Genomic DNA, 7,500 nt, shown 5'->3' on the forward strand with positions numbered 1-7,500 from the left:
ATGCATCCTTCACTCTGCCTCTTGTCTGGTTTGTCGCTGGCCTTTTTTCCAAAAGAACAGATCCCCAGAAAGGTTTGCACCCAGAGCAAGGTAAAGCTGGTTTGGAATTATTTTAACGGTAAAGACGATGTTTTCGGCGGCGGAAAAGCCGGGTTTGTTTGCGGACGATGCAGCAAAAGGCGATTTTGGATTGAGCCTGGCTGCTGAAATGGGTTCCTTGGAGCAAAAAATGGAGAAGTGTTCACCCGACACCGGTTTTGTGAAGAAGAGGGTTAGGCTGGTTTGAAGAAGGCTTGTGTTTCAGTAGCTCGCAGGACAAAGTTATCTTTTGATCATGAACTTTGCTGTCCAGTGCCTGAAAAATTAAACCTGGAAAACTCCCTGAGTTAAGCCTAAAGAAATATGCACCACCAGTGGAGAGCAATGCTAATGTTTAACTAGCTGAAATAGCTGTTTGCTTAGTGGGGAATGTGAGGTATCTGACAGAAGGGACATCTCTCTTATTAGTAATCAAATAGGGCTGACCAGTTGTTGCCATCACTCTGGGATTGTGTCAGGCAATTGAGAACAAGTTCACCACTTTATAGAAGTCCAAGTACAAAAAAATCAATATAATTATATTTGTCTTTAGCATTTTAGCTATGGAAATCATATCGTGCTGGGTTGTTGCCTCGCGAGCTGGATTTATTTCTGCTTTATTGGCTAAAAAATAGTTGGAAGTGGAGGAATCTTGGCGGCGTAGTAAATGCAAGGCAGCGTGTTACAGCTTTTATTATTGGATTAGGGGCATGTTCATTGTGCAGAGTTCTTTTTGGAGAGATGTGTGACTTTTGCAGATGTAAATGGTGAATTGCATTAAAGTGTGACTGCAGCAGAACGCGAGGAAAATTAACCAGGAATGAAAATTAGAATAATATTTTGCTTTTCTGTGCTCGGTCGGACTCTGATTCAGAGCTGGGGAGCCTTTCATGCCTCTGGAGTGACCACTGCAAAATGCACGAGGAATTGATGTTTGTGATCCTTGCACGTGCCAAAATGTGGCAAAGCATCACCTTTTTAGGGATTCTGATGGTATTTCCATAATAACATCCTGGAGTTGCTGTGAGATCATTAATATCCGTCGTGTGAAGGGTGATCCTGGCAAAACTGAGCCAGGCTACCCAACACCAGTGCTTTTATACCTCCCCCAAACTATCAGAACTATGGGATCATTTGATATTCCAGCAGCATGAGAAGAGATAAAAAAAAAATCAGAAAACATTTGGTTAATGGGTTTATCATGTTTATTTGAATAAGGAAGATTGAAACTCCATTTATGCCTAGCATAAATGCTTTAGTGATCTTAATTATTGATGAAAAATCTGCTGTGCTTCTAAATTTAAAGACAGGACAATTTTATGGCAATTTTAATCACCTTCTGCATTAGGAATTTTCAAGATTTGGGCTTGATGGGGATGGCGTGGATTTTAGCCTCCTAAAGAGAGTTGTCACTTCTCATGTCAGAGGACGTGGAGGCTGGAACGGGCTCTCCAGCCGGGTTTCTGAAGGACTGTGGGATGTGATGCCTGCTCCGAGCAGATCCCAGCAAACGTGGGAGGGCAGCGTGGCCGGGAGGAAGCGTTCCCTGGCCCTCTGGAGCCGCTGGGGTGGTTTTGAAATCCCCCATATTCACGTTCGCTCGACCCATGTGCTCGGGGTCTGGTGCCTAAATTTGTTGTCAGGGTTGGATTTCGGGCTTGCATTTCCCTCTTGAGCATCACGGAACAACCTTTCCCCGTCACATCTGGGGGTCAATTTACAGTTTCCCATAGGAAGTGGAGTTGCTTGGGCAGTTGGCTTAAGGAAAAAAAAAAAAAAAGAATTATATCCAATATGCTCCGCTAGATCCTTTTGTCCTTTGGATACATTTAGCAGCTTTCGACCAGATAAGGCATATTTGTCCTCAGGATATGAACCAATAATTCAATCCTGAATTGAGATCTATGGCCACCCATTTCTTCCAGCCCACACTAGGAGACTCCGCGATAGTCGGAATTGTTTATGCACCGGGATTTAAAAAAAAAACCAAAAAACCAGAAGGGAAAAACCCTCTCATGCACCTCAGGAGTAATAATTTATTAGCAGCACTGAGATTTTAAGTAAACTTGTGTAATTCTATGTTTGAATCCTTCAGTGGGCTAGAAACGCAAAAGCCAAACCCGAGGCCTTGGAAGCGGTTTTTGGTGTCGGGAGCCTCCGCGACCTTTTAATTCACTGGGAATTTTTATTTACGTCGCCTGGATGTTTCTCACGGAGCAAGGCTGAGCGGGGAGGCTTTTATTACTGTACACATTTAAGTATCTGCTGGCATTTCGGGGCTGTTCCTCCAGCACAGTACCTCACGTGTTAAAGAACAAACCCACCGTAAATTGCAGCGCAGTCAGTAAAAAGATGCCACAGAAAAAGTGTCCCTGGGAAATTAGATTGACCCAAAGAAAAGCAAATAAAAGAAAGGAAAAGGCCCATATTTTCTTTGCGGTGTTGCTGAAAAGGATGGGAGTATCATTTTCATAGTGGAATAATGTTTTCTGGGAAAACACAAAAGCAGATGTTCCTCATTAGGAACACCCATTGTCTACATATCACAACTATGAACAGATAAATCTCTCCTATTTCACCCATACATTCCAAGGGCTGTAAATGATTACAGGATGCCGCTGTAACTGCTAAACCAAAACCACACTCTGGCCTAGAACCGCTCCTCCGTGCCACCAGCAGATATTCCACTGGGGAGGGATGGAAATTCCCTCTCGGAGCCAGCCCCTGAGCTGTCGCTGCCTTCCCGGGGGGGTCCCCGAGGGCTGGGGTCCCGCCGGTGGCGCTGGGTGCCGGTGGCGGGCGCGAGGAGCGCGGAGCTGGGAGCGCTGGCGGAGCACGGCCAGCGCCTGCTCGGCAGAGGGTTTCCAGATGGTGCCATCACAGCCCTACTGCTCGCTGGCATCTCCGTGGGCAGTAAATACCCCCCTCCCCAATAAATCTGGCATTATTCTATAGAGTTTAGGAGACTTATCATTCCAAGTGTGTCCTACTTTCCTGTATGGAAGCCAGACATCTGCTTATCCCATTTCTTTCATACGGAGTTTGGAATAGCTGTAGTTTGGGGGAATAAAAAGTTTTGTCATATTTAACAGCTGTTACAAAATTTCAATCCCGTAGGCTCTTAAAATACCTTTTGCCTGACCTCAGATTTGGGACATAATTGACATTGCTGGTAGCCACCCCCCTTAACCTTTCCCTGGCTGTAATTTCAGATTATTTTCCCTAAATGACTTGGCTGCTCACGCTGGTTTGGGTTTTTTTTTTTGTTTAAATTTTTTTTCTTTTTTTTTTTTTTTTTTTTTTTTTCCTGCCGGCTCTCCGGTGCAGCGCTTTAATTCCTCCCTACTCCAAGTTTACACCTTCGGCGGGGTGGCGGCTGGAGGGCGAGGGGGGATTTTTTTCGTCAGCAGCGTTTCCTTTCACTTCCCGTCACAAAGGTGAGAGCCGCTGACCTTTGCTGGCAGTCCCGGCCGCTGAATTATTCATGTGATTGACTTTTTGTCAGTGCACACAGTTGTGCTCTGGGACATTTTATTCATTTACCTCATTTAAAGCGCCTTTCTGCACCTGTTCAAGTATTAATATCATGTAATTTGGGCCTAATGCCGATTTTGCTGAACACTCATTATATTTTTTATTAGCTATATTTCCAAACGATTATGTATGATTATTACCAAGCCTTACAAACAGCAATGGGTTATTCCCTAGACCTTTACATCTTCTTGTCAGGTTGTTTTCAGAAGCAAGGAGGATAAACATTTGACCAGTCCCAATGTTTTTATTCCTACTCCATATCCAACCAGAGAACTTAAAGCTTTTTCCCTTATGGCTTTGCGAAAGCATGATTAAATCCAACTCTGCAGAAGCTGTACAAATGCCAGCATTTATAAGGTCAACGCTTTTGTTAAAAATGCTATGTAAATGAGGATCTGCAAAAAGGGACATTAAATAAAATTAAATTCATTGTCTTCTTTAATGTCATTTACATTTTGGCTAAGCCCTGGCCTGTCAAGGAGGATTTTTAAAATAATTTTAATTACACATCATTTAGGGATCCAAGGTTTTCTATTCAGTAGCATTTGGATAACCTGCAAAATGGTGACTGTTTATTAACTTCTTAAATGACAAGTTGTCATTTCATCTGCATAATGCAATGAAAACAGAGCAGTTTGGTGTAATTTTTTTTTTTTTTAATTCTTATTTTTCTTTAAGATGTGCACCAAACTGCTGGAAGAACAGACCTTAAAATAGCTCAGCTGCTCTTTTGCTTTCAGCATCCTATTGGCGCTACCAAGTTCAGAGTATATTAAAAAATTACGACTTTCCTGGGTAACCAGTTCTGGAAAAAATTGCCATCAGGAACCCGACATTGATTTTTTTTCTCCTTAAGAAGGTGGTTTATTGTAGATTAATGGGTTTAGCTGCGAGGGATCTGTTTGCAGACAGGGGTAGCTGGATTGGGGTTTGAGGTGTGCAGGTACAAACACCTCTCACCTGTTCAAGTGAGGACACGGCGCACGCCAGGCCTTCAAAAATACGTAAAAACAGAGCAAAAAATGGCAAATCAAAGTAATTTCTGTAGTCCAGCCCCTCCGAGCTCCCCCACGCCCCAGAACCAAGACTTTGGACGCGCTCCCTTCTCCCTTCTGCTTTCTTTCCCTCGGGTCATCTGAGTCTCGGCATTTCCATCGCTCCCTGGTAATCCCCGCTCCTAACCCGAGCTGAGCCCAGGAAATTGTGGGGATACCTGGGATGCTCTGGGAGCGAGGCGCTGGGGACCGGCTCCCAGAGCTTTGTTCCCCAGGAAATCCCAAACGTGCTGGGTGAGACTCCTGCTCCGCTCCCCAGCCCTGTCTAATACCTGATTATTCGAAGCCCAAAGCATTGCACGGCTGTAGGAGGAGGGAATAATAAAATCCCCTGCTTTTGTGAGAGAGGAAAAGGGGGGAAGGGATTTAAGCAAAGCTGTCAAAAACTATACTCCAGGAGGGACCCTGATACAAACCATCCCGGGCTTCTGCTGCAGCCTTATCAGGTGAAAAGCAAAGATACTGCCAGAGCCTGTAATTTTGTTAGGATGCCTTTGATGAATTGGATTAGGTTATGGAAAAATCTTTCAAACTCAGAGTTCTGGTACGTGAGCTTCCAGGAAGTAAATAATTACTCTCAGACAGCAGATAATTAAAAAAAACAACCTGTGAAACACAAAGTGGTAGAAATGGGTTTAATAAGGCTCCGTTGCTAACGCGGAGAGGTTTCGGGGGGCCGGGGGTAGGAGCAGCCCCGGTGTTGGGTTACTCGCAGGGCTGAGGAAGGCAGCGCTTTGCCGGGCTGGAGGAGGTGGAAATTCCAGGCCGGGAGGATGGAAATTGTCACCGGGGATGCCAGGGGGTGATTGACATGCGGGGCGAGGGGAAGGGGACGCGGGAGCTGAGGCAGCCCCGGCGGAGCTGGGGAAAATGAGAGCCATTCACTCGGGTCCCGCTGCCGGCCCAGCAGCTCCGCAGGGCTGTTTATCTTAACAGCAAATCTCGCAAAAACGCTTCTGGTCAAACCTGTACAACGCAACCTTATACTGGCATTATTAATGCCCTGTTAAAATAAAGATGTAACTGAAAAAAAAAAAAAAAAAAAAAAAAAAAGCTGGAGCTGGGGAATTTTACAGGCTGAGGGGCACTCTGGGCTTTACGAGATGTGAGTTTGCTGTTAACTGTTTTGGTTCTTTAATGTTTTAAGCCGACGAAAACTTGCTGGTTCCTCGGTGTATCAGCTCAGCTCGAACAGAACATAGCTGGCTCCGTTCTAGGTTTTATTTTGCTATTGAACAAACTCTCCTTATTTCCCCAAGATGGAAAATATCCAGAGTGTAAACAGCGCTTGCTTGGGAGAAAGGGAAGGTGTTTGTTCCACTGGGCTTGGAGATTTCCAGGTGGTGGGGCTGGAGGCAAATTATAAAAAACTAATAAATAATAATAATAATAATAATAATAATAATAATAATAATGATAATGATTAAAAAATTCCATCATACTTCCAGCAAAATAAAAGTTTCACAGCCAGCAAAATGACAGGGAGCCCAGGGTGGCGTGGCACCCGTGCCAGGGAGCGAACTACAGCATCCGCGCGCGGCAGCGGCGGCGAGGACAGCGCCGTGTTTTCCCAATAATTCACTAGGAAATGAGTTTAACATGTGTGGAAAGGAAGGGGCTTACATTTGTGTTGTTGTAAGACATGTAGCATAGGCCCAGCTAGCGGAAGGAGTCGGCTCCAGCTTGTCTCTCGTGAAAGACGAAACACGGTTACACATCTGGTGAGAAAGAGCAGTTCATTTGCCCAGACAGCTCGCTCTGCAGCCGCTGAAAGGAGCTATTTTGACAGAAACAAAGCCATGGGGGCTGGGGCAAGCGATTAGCGGGATCCTGCTCGCTCAAAACTCCTTGGCCTTAATGATAAAGAAATAGAAAAGGAAATAAAGAAACCTGGCCTAAGCCTCCAGCAGTGTTTAAGGAGGCTTTGGGAAAGTAGCAATACAAACAAGGGCTTCCATGTCAAATTCCCGCTGCACTTGGTAGAAGTTTCTAAGGAAAAAAAAAGGTTGGAAGAATAGCAGAACAAAAAATAACCTGGAAGCTGAAGGAGTTATTAAAAAGCAAAGGTCCAGCCTCACTTCTGGGATAAGCTCATTTTCCTGAGACATGTGCAGGAGGAGAAGTTAATTTGGCAGCGTGGAGGGTGTGGTGCTCTCATTTAAAAGGTGAATTCACCACTGAAAATCTTCACCACACACTTGGTTTGCGCCCTGGCCCCGTGGCTGCACAGAACCTTCTGTTTAGTTGTAAAGCAAACAACGAGCCCTATCAAAAACCCCAATCTGGACAAAAAAAAAAAAATCCCAATCCTCTCGTTGAAGTGAGGTTATTAATGCACAAAGGAGAGATGTGAGTGCCCTTTCTTTTGAATAACAACCAATAAAATTGAATTGGTCTTGGTATTGTGTGGATTGTCAGGAATGCTCTTTACCAATCCAAATTTGATTAGGATTTCCTCTTTATGTTTGTGCAGTTCTTCTGTGCTTCACGAGATGCTGGTGGGCAGCAAGCTGCCTGTGCTAATCCAAACAGGCTTATTAAGACATGGAGGGATCCATCAGGGGGACTGCAGCGGGGCTGTCCTGCTGGAAACAAACACTTCAGTAGCTGGAGGTACAAAGAGATTTTAGGGAGTGATCCCAGGGTTCTGCTCCAGCCTCCCACTGCTTCCCAGGGTGGTCATGGCTGGATGTCTGCTGGTCACCGGGCTCTACAGGGATGAAGGAAACTCAGTGATAGGAAAAAGTACCAACAAAAGTTTGATTCTTTCCATTGGAGGTTGATTTTAGACCTGGGAAGATGTCCTGGCTTGGGTAGTGCCTGCTCTCTGGGA

General features: G+C 44.9%; 1 protein-coding gene across 8 annotated transcripts in view; it reads left to right on the forward strand.

Moving 5' to 3' along the window:
* EBF3 (EBF transcription factor 3) overlaps positions 1 to 7,500 on the forward strand; it is a 120,525-nt gene that overhangs the window by 8,087 nt on the left and 104,938 nt on the right. The window lies entirely within an intron of this gene.

Source organism: Cyanistes caeruleus, chromosome 8, assembly GCF_971803275.1.
Source record: "Cyanistes caeruleus chromosome 8, bCyaCae1.hap1.1, whole genome shotgun sequence".
Classification (NCBI taxonomy): Eukaryota; Metazoa; Chordata; class Aves; order Passeriformes; family Paridae; genus Cyanistes; species Cyanistes caeruleus.